Source organism: Callorhinchus milii, unplaced genomic scaffold, assembly GCF_018977255.1.
Source record: "Callorhinchus milii isolate IMCB2004 unplaced genomic scaffold, IMCB_Cmil_1.0 Scaffold1, whole genome shotgun sequence".
NCBI lineage: Eukaryota > Metazoa > Chordata > Chondrichthyes > Chimaeriformes > Callorhinchidae > Callorhinchus > Callorhinchus milii.
In genome coordinates, this window is record NW_024704742.1 from 75,061,037 (window position 1) to 75,077,004 (window position 15,968).

General features: G+C 43.4%; 1 protein-coding gene across 2 annotated transcripts in view; it reads right to left on the bottom strand.

Moving 5' to 3' along the window:
* The window catches only part of LOC103177662 (methylcytosine dioxygenase TET2), a 71,872-nt gene extending 59,242 nt beyond the window's left edge, over window positions 1–12,630 (bottom strand). The window contains exon 1 of one of the 2 annotated variants that reach the window (XM_007891929.2): window positions 12,545–12,630. The gene's annotated coding sequence lies outside the window, so the exon portion shown is untranslated. Of the gene's footprint in view, window positions 1–10,224; window positions 10,239–12,544 lie in introns of those variants that run through there. The other variant, XM_042332129.1, reaches the window with a different exon arrangement.
* Between the last annotated feature and the right edge of the window lie 3,338 nt (window positions 12,631–15,968).

Consider the following 15,968-nt stretch of genomic DNA (forward strand, 5'->3'; position numbering starts at 1 on the left):
TACTTGCAGTTGATATAGTGTCGTATCACATCTTCGACATATCACAAAGCACTTCATAGTATATACAGTAAAATTATATTTTGTGGGTGAAACGCGGCAGCCAATTGAGTGACCAATTTTCTTTTTCAGGAATTATTACCCCCGGAAAAGCGATCCTCCAATCAACAAACAACCTACTGCTAGGTAAAAAAAAGTATGTGAAGTAAGGAAACTTGCCCAACGTTTCGCCCTGCCAGGATTCAAACCCAGCTCTCTCCTTTGCAAGGTGAACGCTCTAACCATTGAGCTACAGGCCTCCACAACGCTGACATTTACTGACACTGAATATGTGGGGCTAAATCTCAGAAATAAGGGAGGCCACAAAGAGACTAACTGCTATTCACAACTCAGACTCACAGTTGACACTCCATTGCAGCACTGGAGAGTGCTGTATTGTCAGGCGGCGTCCTTCAGATGAGACGTTAAACAGGTCCCATCCGTCTGTTTAGAAGGACGTTAAAGATCCCAGAGGACTTTTTGAAAAGAGTGTTTCTAGGCAACAATCCCCCAAATAAAATCATTCACTTCATGACTGTAGGACATTGTGTTCACAAACTGAACAACATGATAATGCAGGATTTCAAATGCAAGGATTAATCTATAGCTTTCATGTAAAGTAATGTTTTCACATGTGCAGATGGTGTAGATCAGCAAGCAAGGTGGAGAAGGTTTCAGGGGAGGTGACTGAAAGTACTGTTGGTGAGGTAGGTGTTTAGGAGGGTGGTGCAAGGGAAAATGTTTCAGAAAGTGGGGGCACTGGGGCTGAAAGCTCAACTGCTGACGGTGTTACAGAGGATATAAGGATGCAGCAGGCCTGAATTTGCTGACCAGAGGGATTGCGCAGAAGATACTAACAGGAACTTGACAAATTCTGCAAAAGGCACCAGAGCAAATTATTATCTTTACATTTGCGGGGAGAATATTTCTTAAAGACAGAAAGAACATTTTTATATGGGCTATAACACAGAAATGCCACATGAATTAGTATGGTGACTTAGGTTTCAATCTTAGATAAACAAAGGACTCGGCTCCAGCACAGAATCTTTCTGGGTGTTAAAATCCTGCAATCCTTGTTTTCATCCATATAATTGTTTTCATCCACATAATTGATAAATATAAATAATACACGAGAACAAGTCAAAGTAATGCAAGAGAAAGCCAGTCAGCTCCAATGAGTTAAACTTGCCTGGAGGCGTTGTATCTTTAATCAGCACAGACACGCACATTTACCACCTGACCTAATTTTCCTTCATGACAGCTCCTCTAAACAAAGAGAAGGTACAGGACTCTTGTGAATACAACCTGACAAAGAGTACCACAAAATAATTCTGATTACACAGTCCCTTTCCTGGGTTCCTCTCCAGCCTTGTTTATTACAATGTTTCTTCTCATTTTAAATTTCTATAAATGATTAAACACAGATTTTTTAGCGTTTGCGTTTGGTTGTTCCTTTGTATGTTAGTTTGTTCTGCCTCCACAAGATGCTGAGGCAACACAAAGCTCACTGGCTGTCACTGAAATTCTATAGTTGATCTTAAATAGATGGAGTTGTTGTGAAAGGATATTGCAGCTTAAAGGCTATTTGTCCCAATCAGCATCAACAATAGCACGACTATAACGCGCAGCTCACTGTCTGCGCTGCGGAGATCACTGCTTAAGTAGTTAAAAATCAGAAAACTGATAATAATCCTTGCATTTGATATAGCGCCTTATCACGTCTTTGAGATGTCTCAAAGCACTTCACAGAATATACTGTAAAGTGAATTGACTGAATATTTTGTGGGTGATCCACGGCAGCCAATTGCGCACAGCAGTGTCCCACAAACAGGTGTAGATTAAGTGACCAAATTTTTTTTTCGTAGGGATTATTACCTCTGGAAAAGTGATCTGTCAATTAACTAACAACCAGGTTCCTACTTACTGCTAGGTAAACAGAAGCGGTTGGAGTAAGGAAACTTGCTCAACATTTCACACTGCCAGGAATCGAACCCAGGTCCTCTCGCTTGTGAGGCGAATGCTCTAACCACTAACCTACAGGACAGATGAGTAAAATCGCAATTATCTTTCATATTTCATAATAATTTGCATAAATGAATCAATTTACTGTAAATCCTCTCATTTTTAGATGGAAATTAACCTGATAAACACAGCTGTGTTTGCTTTGCATTGCTCTCTGTACTAGACGTAACTATACGCCTGAGTTACTGCTTAAAATAAACTCCAGAACACATTTCCATTGTAATTTTTAATAACATATGATGGAAAAAAATATGCAGCAGAGAATGTGTTAAACATTCTGCAGCTGCACTTCCTCTGCATCAAATGTAGCTTTTAATTATGAATGTATTATAATATTTAGTGGGCATAAAATATTCCAGTGACCAGCTGTAGATTATTTCCCTGTTAAACTGTCACAGATATTAATCTTTACATCTTCATATACCAAAATGTATTTTGAGCGCCACTATCGGCAGAAAAACATATCAATAAGAAGCAAAAACAAATAAAACTGAGACAAGTTATTATATTGTTATCAAGAATAATTTACATGAGTTGAAAACTGTAAAGTTACAATTCCTGGTTACCATACTATCCTACGGATGTGGGGGGTGGGTGAGCAGAGTCTCCCTTGGAGCAGAACTGGCTTTGATCTGACATGTTTGCCAATGGAATTTCAGAATGGAGTAAATTCTCTGTGGGGTTCTCAGTCGCCCAGTTCCTGAGTCAGGTAAGTCCCAGCGCTTTGGGACATCAAAACGTGAGAGGCACTAAACAAATGTAATTTTGTTGTTGTTCTTGTTGTTAGTATTCCAGGGCACTGCTGATGACAAACTAGCTAGCCTGACTAATTGATAGGTCTTGGAGGGGCAGACTGGTCACTGAGAGGGAGAGATTCTTCCCACTCAGCTACAACAACAACAAGATTACATTTGTATAGCGCCTTTCACGTCGGCAGGACATCCTAAGGGCTCAACAGTGTACAGCATTTCAGACCCGAGCTGGGATCAGGGGTGGAGAAGGGAGGGGACGGGAAAGGGGGGTGACCGATGGCATGGTCGAAGAAGAGGGACTTGAAGGAGGCTCAGGAGGATGCGAGGCGGAATGATTGGGGGATGTAATTCCAGAGGTTGGGGACAGAGTGATTGAAGGCTCTCCCGCCAATGGTGGGGTGGGTGGGTCGGGGGACGTGGAGCAGGCCAGAGCCGGCTGAACGGAGGAAACGAGCAGGTTGGTAGGGGTTTAGGAGGTCACAAAGGTAGGGTGGGTCGAGGCCACGGAGGGCTTTGTAGGTGAGGACCAGGATCCTGAACTGGATCCTCTGAAGCATAGGGAGCCAATGGAGTCGGGCGAGAGTGGGGTCAAGGAGTTTCGTGCGGGAGAGGACACAGGCCACAGAGTTCTGGATTATCCGCAGCCTGTGGAGGGAGGAGTTGGAAGGCCGACAAGCAGGGCATTTGCATAGTCGAGCTTGGAGGTGATGAAGGCATGAACAAGAGTTTCAGCGGCCTGAGGGGTGAGGTAGTGGCAGAGTCGGGTGATGTTACGGAGGTGAGGGAAGGCAGAGCAGGTCATGGCTTGAATGTTGGGGAGAAAAGACAGTTGAGGGTCTGTCAAGACACCTAGATTCCTGACTGGCTTGGTTACGCGCAGGTTCGGTAAGTCTTAGAGATAGGCCGTGGAGGACGAGGAGGTCAGGAGAGAAGACATTGATGGGAGCCAAGAAGTATGGCTTCTGTATACAGTCACTATATTACAGTAACAGTGTAATGGTAACAGTCGGGAGGACGTCCCAAGGCGTCCCAGTGCCTTCCAGCACCTTGGGACGTCCTCCTGACATTAAAGGCGCTTTACAAATGTAATTTTCTTGTTGTTGTAACACTAACAAAGTAGTCACTGTATGGGAGCAATATTATAAATTGTGATAATTAAAGTGTGTTCTATTTCTCAATACAAACGGTGAGATCCCTCTGTTTCAGGATGGGAATACAGGTGCTGCTCTTGTTGCTCTCACAGGGCGGTGGGCCAGCAAACAGGGTGGGCACCACTGAGGAAGTTTGTCAGGCTGTTGCGACAGGCAGGTGCAGGTGAAAATTGACACAATTAGGCAATAAATGCACCAGCAATTGACAACCCTCTAAACAACATCCACCTCAAACGTCTCAACGTCAGGCAACATTCAAAGTAACAAAGTCAAGCACTGCTCACTGTCTACTCAGCCTCTCTTGGAACAGTAACAAAATTGTTAAATTTATATTAAAATGTAGTTAATTTAATAATAATAGTAATAATCGTTGCATTTACAGCCCCTTATCATGTCTTCGAGACACCTAAAAGAGATTTGCAGGATATACTGTAAAGTGATTTATCTGAGTAATGTGTGGGTGAAATGCGGCAGCCATTTTTGAAAGACCATTTTTTTATGTTGGGGATTGTTGGCCAGGATACCTGGAGAAACTCCTTTCTCTTTTAGAATAGTGCCATGGGATCGTTAACGTCTATCTGAATAGGCAGACGGGACCTCGGTTTAACATCTCATCCAAAGGACAGCACCTCCGACAATACAACACACCCCCAGCACTGCATTGGAGTGTCTGCTTAGTCCCGCGATGGAGCTTGAACTCACAACCTTCTGACTCGGAGGTGAGAATTTGACCACTGCGCCAGACTTGACACACAAAAAATTTGGAATGCCCGTTTCAATTTTATGATGTTATATATGCACCGTGAAGAATGGTTATACAACATAATGTCATTCAAAGAGTTCTAAGGCAAAATAAATGTAAAGAGTTCAGCTCAGAGAGGCAAGCCATATAGTATGATCCTGAGATTGAATCTTCTGCTTTGAACTCACTTCTTCCTGTTCTAAGAAAAGAGGCAGCACAGGAGAAAAACCCATAAACAGAACACGAATAATATGCTTAATCTACTCACTAATTGTACAGCAAAGGGACACAGACTCAACTCGAAAAAGGGAAGGTGAACAGATGGGTTTGGTTATGGAGCAATAAGAGAACTAGAGAGAAACTATTTCCTATAATTAGGAATTGGGACAAGGGAGCAAATTTGCGAATGTTGTGAATGGAATGGAATTTCTTCACTGAGAAACTTGTTCAGGTTTGGAACTCATGTGGCTATTGAGACTGGATCAATAGCACCATTCAAAAAGGGAACTTGAATAAATATCTGGGAAGCAAAACATCAAGGGACATAGGAAAGAGCAGAAAAGTGGCATTAATCAATAAGAGAGTGATTTAGTGATACAGCTAGCAGTTGCTTAGACACAATGCAACTTCTTTGAATGCACTTGTTCCTGTGAGATAATAATAATAATCCTTGCACTTGATATAGCACCTGATGTCTTCGAGACGTCTCAAAGCGCTTCACAGCTGCAAAGTGTAATGACTGTGTATTTTGTGGGCGAAATACATTAGACAGCAATGCAACTTCTGCAGCTCTCTTCTGTGCTGAAAAATTATGTTTGCTATTTTACACAACAACAACAACAAGATTCCATTTATAGAGCGCCTTTCACGTCGGGAGGACGTCCCAAGGCGCTGTACAGTTGGGTCAGGACCCGAGCAGGGGGGAAATGGTCAGAGTGCGGGGAGGGAAGGGAGGGAGCGAGGAGGGGGAAATGGTCAGAGTGCGGGGAGGGAAGGGAGGGAGTGAGGAGGGGGTAGAGAGTCGAGAGGGGAGCTGAAGGCACGGTCGTAGAGAAAGGTCTTGAGACCGGCCTTGAAGGAGGAAAGGGAGGAGGCGGCGAAGGCACTGGGGGATAGAGTTCCAGAGCCTCGGGGCTGAGAGGCTGAAGGCCCGGCCACCGATGGTAGGGCGGTTGGGGCGGGGGATGTGGAGCAGACCGGAGCCAGAGGAACGGAGGGTACGGGCAGGTAGGTAGGGGGATAGTAGGTCAGAGAGGTAGGAGGGAGCAAGGCCGTGAATGGCCTTGTAGGTGAGGATGAGGATCTTGAATTCGATCCTCTGGGGGATGGGGAGCCAGTGGAGGCGAGCGAGGGTGGGAGTGATGTGGTCGCGGTGTCTGGTGCGGGACAGTACACGAGCTGCAGAGTTCTGAATGACCTGCAGCTTGTGGAGGGAGGTGCCGGGAAGGCCGGCGAGGAGAGAGTTCCCATAGTCCAGCCTTGAGGTGATAAAGGCGTGGACCAGGGTTTCAGCAGCGTGAGGGGTGAGGTAGTGCCGTAGTCTGGCGATATTCCGGAGGTGATGGAAGGCGCTGCCAGTTGTGGCGCGGATATGGGGGAGAAAGGACAGCTCAGGAGTGCAGCCTTGGATACTGATGCTGTCAGCGCCTGAGGTGCGGAGGCCCTGACGCGAGTCAATCAGGAAGGCCTCAGTTTTGCGCACGTTGAGCTGAAGAAAGTTGTCTCTCGTCCAGGACTCGATGTCGGACAGGCAGCTGTCAGGACATCGGTGGTCGTGGAGTTGAGGGTAGAGGAGGAAAGGTAGAGTTGGGTGTCATCCGCATACATGTGGAAGTTAACCCCATGTCTGCGGATGATGTCACCAAGGGGGAGCATATAGAGGGTGAAGAGGAGGGGATGGAGGACAGAGCCTTGAGGGACATCGCACGAGACAGTGCGGGGGCTGGAGGAAAAGCCATTCGTGGAAACAAAGTGAAGACGGTGGGAGAGGTACGACCTAGACCACTCAAGGACAGGGCCTTGAAGGTTGAGGTGGGAGGACAAGCGGTGGAGGAGGATAGCGTGGTCGACCGTATCGAATGCTGCCGATAGGTCGAGGAGGACGAAGAGGCAGAGGGAGCCCTGGTCACAGATGGTCAGGATGTCATTGGTGACCTTGACCAGGGCAGTTTCTGTGCTATGGGCAGCACGGAAACCCGACTGAAGGGGTTCGAATAATGAATGGGTGGAGAGGAAAGAGCGCAGCTGGGAGGCGACAACTTGTTCCAGGACCTTGGACAGGAAGGGGAGGTTGGAGATGGGCCGGTAGCTTGATAGCTGCGACGCATCAAGGGAGGGTTTTTTCAAGGTGGGAGTGATGGTGGCAGTTTTTAAGGGAATGGGAACAGAGCCAGAGGAGAGGGACAGGTTGACGATGTCTGTGATATGTGGGGCAAGGAGGTGGAGCTGGGAGATAAGGAGTGGAGTGGGGATGGGGTCAAGGGAGCAGGTGGTGGGTTTCAGGGATAGGATGAGTTTGGTGACAGAGGGTGGGGAAACGGGTACGAAAGTGTGTAGGGGAGGATGGGTAAGAGTCGGAGTGTGGGAGGGAGGGAGGGGGTGGGGGGTGGGTCGATGTTGGAGGGGAAGTGACCGCAGAGCGAATTCCCTTGATTTTGGATTCAAGGAAATCCAGCATCTCCTCGCAGTGAAGATTGGAGGAGATGACCTGCGGGGGAGACGGAGGAGTCGGGATGTTGTAGAGAACAGTAGCCTGGGGTTGTTCTTCGCCTCCAGGATTATCCTGGAGTAGAAGGACGACTTGGCCGAGGCTAGAGTGGAGCGGTAGATTTTGAGGAGGTCCAGCCAGATTTGTCGGTGGACCGTTAGGCCAGATTTGACGCAGGTGCGTTCAGCGGCCCGCACCTGGCTCTTCAGTGAGCGGAGGTGGGTGGTGAACCAGGGGGAGAAGCGAAAGTAGGTTACAGTACGGGAGGTGATGGGGGCAAGAGTGTCGAGTGTGGAGGAGAGGGTGTTGTGGAGGAGGGTGAGAGGAGAAGAGGGATCAGTGAGGGTTGAAGGCCAGAGGGAGAGGAGTTCAGAGGACTCCAAGGCAGCGGTTAGGGATTGTGGGGGTAAAGAGGCTGACTAATGTGTGGAATGGATTAGTGTGCTGTTGCTGGAAATATTGGTAACATGCACATGGGTTATCTGCTCAGCAGTCGGATTTGTCACTGGCTCCATTGTTACTGACCAAGCAAAGGAACCAAACACAGGTATTAAAATAGCAAATAGAAACTAGAATAGCATCTCATTATATCATTCTGTACTGAATATAGTGGGGCAGCTTCCCTCATTAGGGCTTTCAGAGCCACTAAACAAGTTATTTTTAATGAACGTTTCCTGCTAACTAATTTACTCCAGCACCTTTTTGCTGCCGTTCTGTTCCCTCTTGCAACCTGTGTGTGATATAATACTGGAAGGACTTTCTACTCTATTAAAGGATCCTGTTAGACATCACTACATATTAAATCCCACTGACCACTTGAGATGAGTGCCAACTTTCTGCAGCTGAACATTGACAAGATGGAAACATTCCTTCCACTTGTCCCTGGCTTGTCAGTAGTCTTCACATTGCATTGAAGATCTTCCTCTTTGAACTTGCGACTAGTCACCTCCCCCTTCTCCCCGATTCAGCATCAAGCTCTACCACCATTAAACAATTCAAGATGCTGTCTGTGTGAAAGACACTATATTTTTGCAAACTGTTGCAGTTGAGGCTCACCAATCCATGCACTCATGGATCATACATGGACTCCAAAACCAACTGAGGACTGCATGATATCAACATTAATTACTTGATCAACTACAAGAATCTTGGATTGTTTAATGGTGGCGGAGCTTGACGCTGAACTGAGGAGATGACCGTACTTAAGGTCAAAGAGGAAGGTCTTGAGATGCAATTATTGAATATTCCTTGACCTATCTAAATGCTGCAATCTGAAATGATTGAATTCTCAGAAATACAGAATAAATAAAACAGCAGTAATATTTGTACTAATGCTCCAGAGAACAACCTTCAGAACTCATTTGAGCCAATTGATCATAGTGTAACTGTGTGCCACCTTCTGAGATATATGTTGGGAAAATAATGTTATTTACTCCCAGAATTGGTGCCACACTCAGTAAATTCTAATGTGATCAGATCTTGTCCTTACCACAGTCTGAATCTCAGTTGAAGAAACATTCCTGTGTAGAATTAGTTAGTGGCATCTTCATGTTCAGAATTCTATATTTTGGGGTCTAATTTGTGGTAATTCATATTGGGTTTGCTTAAAAAGAAATCCATTTCCAGAAGCAAATCCCACCAGAACCAAAATCCTCTTTTCAACATTTGGATTTCCAGGTTCTTAAATTGAGAAATCACTTAAATGAATAGCACAAAATTTATCTCATCGTTTCAAATACAGTAAAAGCAAAAAAAACGGCACGAGAAACAGAACACAAAATAAGAATAATGAGATTGGGAAAAGGGAAAGGTAAGCAGTGAAAATATTAATATGGTAACACTGCAGGATACAACACAGAAATGGGGTCTCAAGAACGGGAGAGTGGAATGCAATCTACTGAAACCAATGTGTGACAAACAATCAAGGCTATAAAGTCAGCAGGACAGATCATGAGAAAAAGGTAGAAAACAAAAGACAAAGTTTAAATGAATAAAAGGACAATGAGAGCAAGAAGCTGGAAGGAAGAATGGGTTAGCAGGATGGGCAATGGTAAAAAATTATAAATGTTTTATTTTAGCTTCATATTGTATTTTTGTGTATTGACTGTAATGTCTTTTCTCAATTCTGGACCCAATATTTTAATTGCAACCAGACCAACATCTTGTATAAATTTAGCAATATGTCCTTCCTCTTGTATTCAATGCCCCTATATTCTATACACTTGAATTCCATTTTGCTTTTTTGTGGTCCTATCTACTTGTACTTCTACATTCAGAGAACTTTAAGAATATTACTAATTTGAGAATATTTCTTGGATTGCTCTACTTCCCTAAACTTTACATTTCTCATCATTTAATTATTTTGCATTGGCTGAGTGTACTGGACACAATAAAGGCTATTGACACTGGTAGCATTCTGGCAATAGTGATCAATACATTTAACCAGAACTAAGCAAAGAAACCTAAATGATTTTGATAGGAACCTGAATGGGGCTCAGGTGGATGTACAACTTATAATAATAATAATCATAATCCCTGCATTTGATATTGTGCCTCATCATGTCTTCGAAAAGTCTCAAAGCCCTTCGCAGAATATACTGTGAAGTGAATTGACTGTATAATTTGTGGGCGAAATGCAGCAGCCAATTGTGCACAACAATATACCACAAACAGTCGTAGAATGAATGACCAAATTATTGTTATATATTTTTGAAAGGAATTATTATCCTTGGGAAAGCAATCCGCCAATCGACTAACAACCGGATTCCTACTTACTGCTAGGTAACCGGAGGTGTGTGGAGTAAGGAAACTTACCCAACATTTCGCCTTGCCCGGAATCGAACCCTGGTCTCTCGCTTGCAAGGTGAGTGCTCTAACCCCTGAGCTACAGGACTCCATGTAGGCTATTATACAATTTAGGCGATATTCAATTTAGGCAATGCACAATTTATAAAGAAAACTTATGCAAGTTTTACTGTATATGCAAAATAAAATTAAAATGATTTGATGTATTTGTGTCCTTTTTAATGTTTATCTGCACTTAAGTTGTGTTGTGAAGGTTTGATTTGATTATTAATGCATGTTAAAATTTTCCCAGGAATTCCTCCAGGCCATGAGACTGAGTCTTGTATTTTTACAGCTGCATCCCTCACTCCCTGTTGACTTCCACACTCCTGGAGCAGGCCTCATTTAAATCCCCAAACCACATAGATTGTTGTCCAGGTTGAACCCTGTGACTTGTACCAGCAATGGAAACAGCTTTGACTGAGGGGAGAGGCTCCACATTCATGGAAATCTTAAGCAAAGAGCATTTAGAGGAGACAAAAGGAAAAGGAAATAGAGTGAAACTGATGAGAACTAGAATCCCAAGTAAACTGAGAAATACTGGAGGAAGAGAAGAAGAAATAGTAAAAGAAAAAGGTTTTAAATCAAAGAGGTCAACAGATCATAAAACTGCTTTACAGAACAGAGATTTTGCATGAACAGTTGAAACGTTTTTGCATTAGTTTAACAACTCTATAGTGTATCAGAGGATTCAGAAAGAGAACATGAATCCAGGAAGGGTTTGCGTTACAGTTCTGTGCAAGGGCAGATTTTCAGTGCACTAAAAGATCGGGCTCAGATGTCGAGTATGAACATTTGGTCGTGCTTACAGCTGAGCTGCTAAAATAACAAGGGGGTGGGTAGTCATAAATTGTGGTATTTTTAAACACATCCTGGAGTAAAATACAAACATAAGGAGCCTGGATGCTGATGGCAATAATGTATAGGCCATAATAATAGCTTATGAACATTGTCTCTGGAAGGTTCCAAAACTTACAGCAGCACCGTAGACAATCAGAAACTGTTGTCAGATTGTGGCTCAGGGCCTGATGAACAACTACAATCGTATCACAAATAAGATGATAAGCACTCATTGACGGCTCTGCTGTAAATATACATCTATTTTAAAGGAAGAGACACTGCACAAAGGAATGCATTGGTGGGGTAAGGAGTATGCGGTGAGGGAGGGTGAGGAGGCTGAAATCAGAGATGCATCAGTGCAGTTGGCTGTCATAAAATGTGTGACAGTCTCCATTAACATCTATTTGGGGATCCTGGCCACCGACCTTAGCATCACCTAGGGGCCATGGCCTAGTACAAAGTGACACAACAGTTTAATCCTGGCAGTCCCCCTAACTCTGTGACTTCCTACCCCCCTACCATCCTGCCCACTTCCTCCGCTCAGCTCGCTCCAGCCTGCTTCACGTCCCCATCTCGCCGGCCCCACCATTGGCGGGAGGGCCTTCTGCCACTCTGCCCCCACCCTCTGGAACTCCATCTCGCAGTCTTCCACTCGCCTCCTCCCGTGCCTCCTTCAAGACCCATCTCAAGACCCTCCTCTTAGACCGTGCTTTCGATCACTCTGCTTCCCCCCCTGCCCTCCACCTTCCCCAATCCTGACCCCCAGCTCGGGTCCGAAACTCTGACTGTCCAGCACCTTGGGACGTCCTCCCGACGTGAAAGGCGCTATACAAATGTAATTTTTTTTTGTTGACCCTGCAAGATGTCCATCACACAGGTGAGGAGATTCTTTGAAAAGAAGACCAGTGCAACACTTTTTGGTTACAATACTTAAGCCCTGGAATTGTTTGACTGAGCAGTGAAGGGATAACAGAGTGATGATCCTATTAATGATTTGATGGGAGGGTAGGTTCCATTTCTCGTGGTTGCTTTATCCAGTCTTATCTGTCCATCTAACAGGATGAAATCCTGCATGTTCAGGGTTGTGCTCTGTGAGTCATGTAAACAAGACCAAGAACTGTCAGAAATCCAGACCAGCTTTATTTTTAGAAAGCTAAACAGGAGCTGGGTGTATTCTGTTTGGAGTCTGCTTCTGTCTCCAAACAGAATACACCCAGCTCACAGAGGTCATGGGCCGTGACTGTGCTATGAGATAGTATTTCAGTGATTTGCATGGGCAGAGAATCCATGTGAGTGGAAAGATGTGCTGGGGGCTGTTGTGTGACTACCAGCACAGCATGCTTGTTACGTTTCATCACGGTAATTGTAGCCCTTTTAAGGACAAAATAAGGAAATCCACATTGTTTTGTTCTTCATTTCAATATTGTGCATGGTACTAGTGTTCACTCACCATAACAGGAAGGGGAGTGGCAGTCTCACGGAGCCTAGTTCAGGTGAGGACACAAGCTGCAAAGGTTCTGCAATTTGTAGAGGGAAGAGTTGGCATAGTCTAGCCTGCAAAAGAAAAGTTACAAATGAAATATGCAACAGACAAGGAAATATCAGAAGATCACAAGATTTACACGGCTGCCCATGATTTTAGACATTACAGTGTCTAGGATACATTTACAAGATTGTTTGGATGAAGAAAGCCCTTCAGCCCATTTGATCTCATCCTTCAAGAACCCCCACCCCCAACATTTCCTGTTCAAGTCATCAATATCCCACTGGGTGAAGTGAAACCTGCTAGTATCTTTCCTGAAATGGCCCTTTCTAACTCTAAACCAATGTACTCTTGTTCTATTGTCTTGGTGGATCCTGAGATATTGATATGGGTTTACTTTTTCAAACCCTGAGAGTCAAACTTGAGATGTTTTCCCTTTAATTTAATTTGAATTCAAATGGGAGTTTGTTTCCTAGTATGGAGCTTAAAAGATGAATGAGACAGGCTGATACTTTGCAACCACAGCCTTCATAAAGAGGTAAAGTAAAACTGATTTTCCGGCTTGGTTTTCCTGGAACACTGAGGATTGTTGTGAACAATTTATTAGGTCACATGTTGGAAAGTGCTGCAGTTTAATGGTCTTACATTCTTTCTTTGATCAGGTTAAAAATTCCTAAAGGAATATAGATTCCCAGGCAGGGCGAAACGTTGGGCAAGTTTCCGCGGTTGTTAGTCAATTGCCGCATCGCTTAAAAATAAGGGGAATAATCCCTTAAAAAATAATATTAATTTGGTCACTCAATCCACAACTATTTTTGGGACACTGCTGTGCACAATTGGCTGCCACGTTTTGCCCACAAAATATAAAGTAAATTCACTTTACGGTATATTCTGTGAAGCACTTTGAGTCGTCTCGAAGGCACGATAAGACGCTATATCAAATGCAAGGATTACTGTTATTATTATGAGCCGGCTCAGGCACAATGAGCTGAATGGCCTCTTTCTGTGCTGTAATATTCTGTGATTCTGTTGATGAAAGGTATTGCTATGAGGTCAGAGAGGTTAAGATTCTTCCCATTGGAGCAGAAAAGGATGAGGGAGTAATATGATAGAAGTATTTAAGATAATTAAAAGGTTCGGGAGCATTAATTCTGAAACGCATTTTCAATGATGAGGATTCGTAGACCAGAGAGAATGAATTCGAGGTTTTGCTAGAACAGAAGAGGATGAAAAGAACTTCTCCCAGGGATTTGCCATGGGTGGCTGTTAGACCAGAGTTATTTGGGGCTTCAAAATGACTTTTGGCAAAAGCACATGCAGAAGAAGATACAAAGAAAGAGCAGGGAGATTGGCATTAGGGTGGATGGCTTCTTCGAGGAGCAAACACTGATAAAAAATGGGCCAACTAGTTTCCTACTGTGTCATGCTACAGTTCATTGTATATCATAAGGGATTGCATTAAAGAGTTTGCTATAGAAGGACTCTTGATGGGAGAGATGGACATTTCTGGGTTGCAAAGAACTCAGCTTTCAGTAGACTTAGAACTTAGTTGGTGGAAGCCACTTCTGGGAACTTGCAGAACCAGAATCAACCTAAATAAACTATAATTTATCTGAACATTTCAAAGTTGTTAGCTATTAATTTTGATAAATTGTTTGAATGCTTGTAGCTTAGTTATTGAATTCTGTTTTGTTAATGCATCTAGTTTTAGTTCAATATGCCTTTGTACACTTAAGTAATACTTGTCACTTTCCAATAGAAGAGGATGGATTTACTGGCTGCTGTACCTTGGTAAAGTTTTAATAGACATATTGCTGGACCATTTAGGGTTAAAGTCATAGTAAGCCCTTCTAAAACACAGCAATAATAGACAATCCGTTTTATAACTAGGGAAGAGAAATAATGAAAATAAGTAGGCCCAAATAGTAAAACTATTGGAAAAAGCTTGGCAACAGAAGAGTAAAATAAAATTCCACCACTGGAGAATGTTATCTTACATATGTCAGAGAGAAAAAACACAGCAGCATGGATAATAGAACAGGTATATTGAAGAGAGTGAAGGCAGATGGAACGGTGTCAGAAATCCTCAGAGTATCACATTATAAAGGTCACTAAATAACAAGAGTTCAAAAAACTGTTGAATGGGACTCCAGTAAAATTTACATAAGTTGTAGCAGACAAAGCAAAGTGAGTGATGAATGACAACATGAACTGCTAGAAGACTGGTATGTTTAGATGGAACCAGGTTGATGTGAAAATAGGGCATCAGAGAAAGTGGAGCCAGACCAGTAAGAGAACACATAAGAGGAGAGCTGGTTAGTGAGTCAGCTCATTCCACCAAGGGATGTTGGACTGCAAATGGAAGTGAAAAAAGGGAAGTGAATAAGACAAGATATTCTTGAACTTGCAGTCAGCATTTTACAGAAAAAGATGACAGTGGAGACCAGTAAATACCAAAGCAAGAGTCACTTATCACGGTGAGCAGTTCTGATTATGGCCTGAATGATTCCTAGGAGTAGATATGATTAATGAGTGAAGCAATTTTAATTTAGAAAGAAGCAAAGATGCAATCTTAACATTTTAAAGGATGTGAATTTAGCTTAATAAGCTTTAAACAATCGATTATAATCAATGAAATTAATTATACCAGAGTGACGGTAGTTAAGTATTTGTTAATTTATAACTACTAATTAGGTAAGTACCTGAGTGCCAATCCATTCAATAGGATCAGATGTTATCTCAGAACGACTACAAGATCATGGGAATGGTTGGCATAAAGAAGGCCCTTCAGCTCTTCTGATCTCATCCCTCCAGACCATATACCCATTATATAAAGCTGCTTTTCAAATGTGGCTAGTGTCCTGGCCTTAACCACGTTTCCTGACAACATATTCCAGTCATTTATCACCCTCCATGTAAAGAAAAGCTTCCTGGTATCGGTTCTGAAATTGCCCTTTGCAATGCTTAATTTATGTTCTCTTGTTCTAATATCTTGATACATCCTAAAGTATTCACCTAGGTTTACTTTTTCAATCCCATTTAAAATTTTATCAAGACTGAAGAGCTAATCGTTGCTCGGTTTGTCTTGAGGTGAAAGAGTGCACCTGGCACACAGCCAAACCTAACCACTCATCATAAGGTACAGTAACAAGCCACATAATAAACCAAGACAAGGACAATGAATCTGTGATAGTGGCAGGCCACATGATAACCACAGTTAGTACCGTCAAGTCTTAGCGTATAGCAATAGATCATGCACAAACAATGCCATGAATTATCGAGTACTGAGGTGAAAGGAAGTTGTTTACCAGCTAAGGGCTGGGACCATTCTAACTGAATAAAGTGGAAGGGTGGAGGGTGGAGACCCTCCAAGTAATTACAATACAGAACC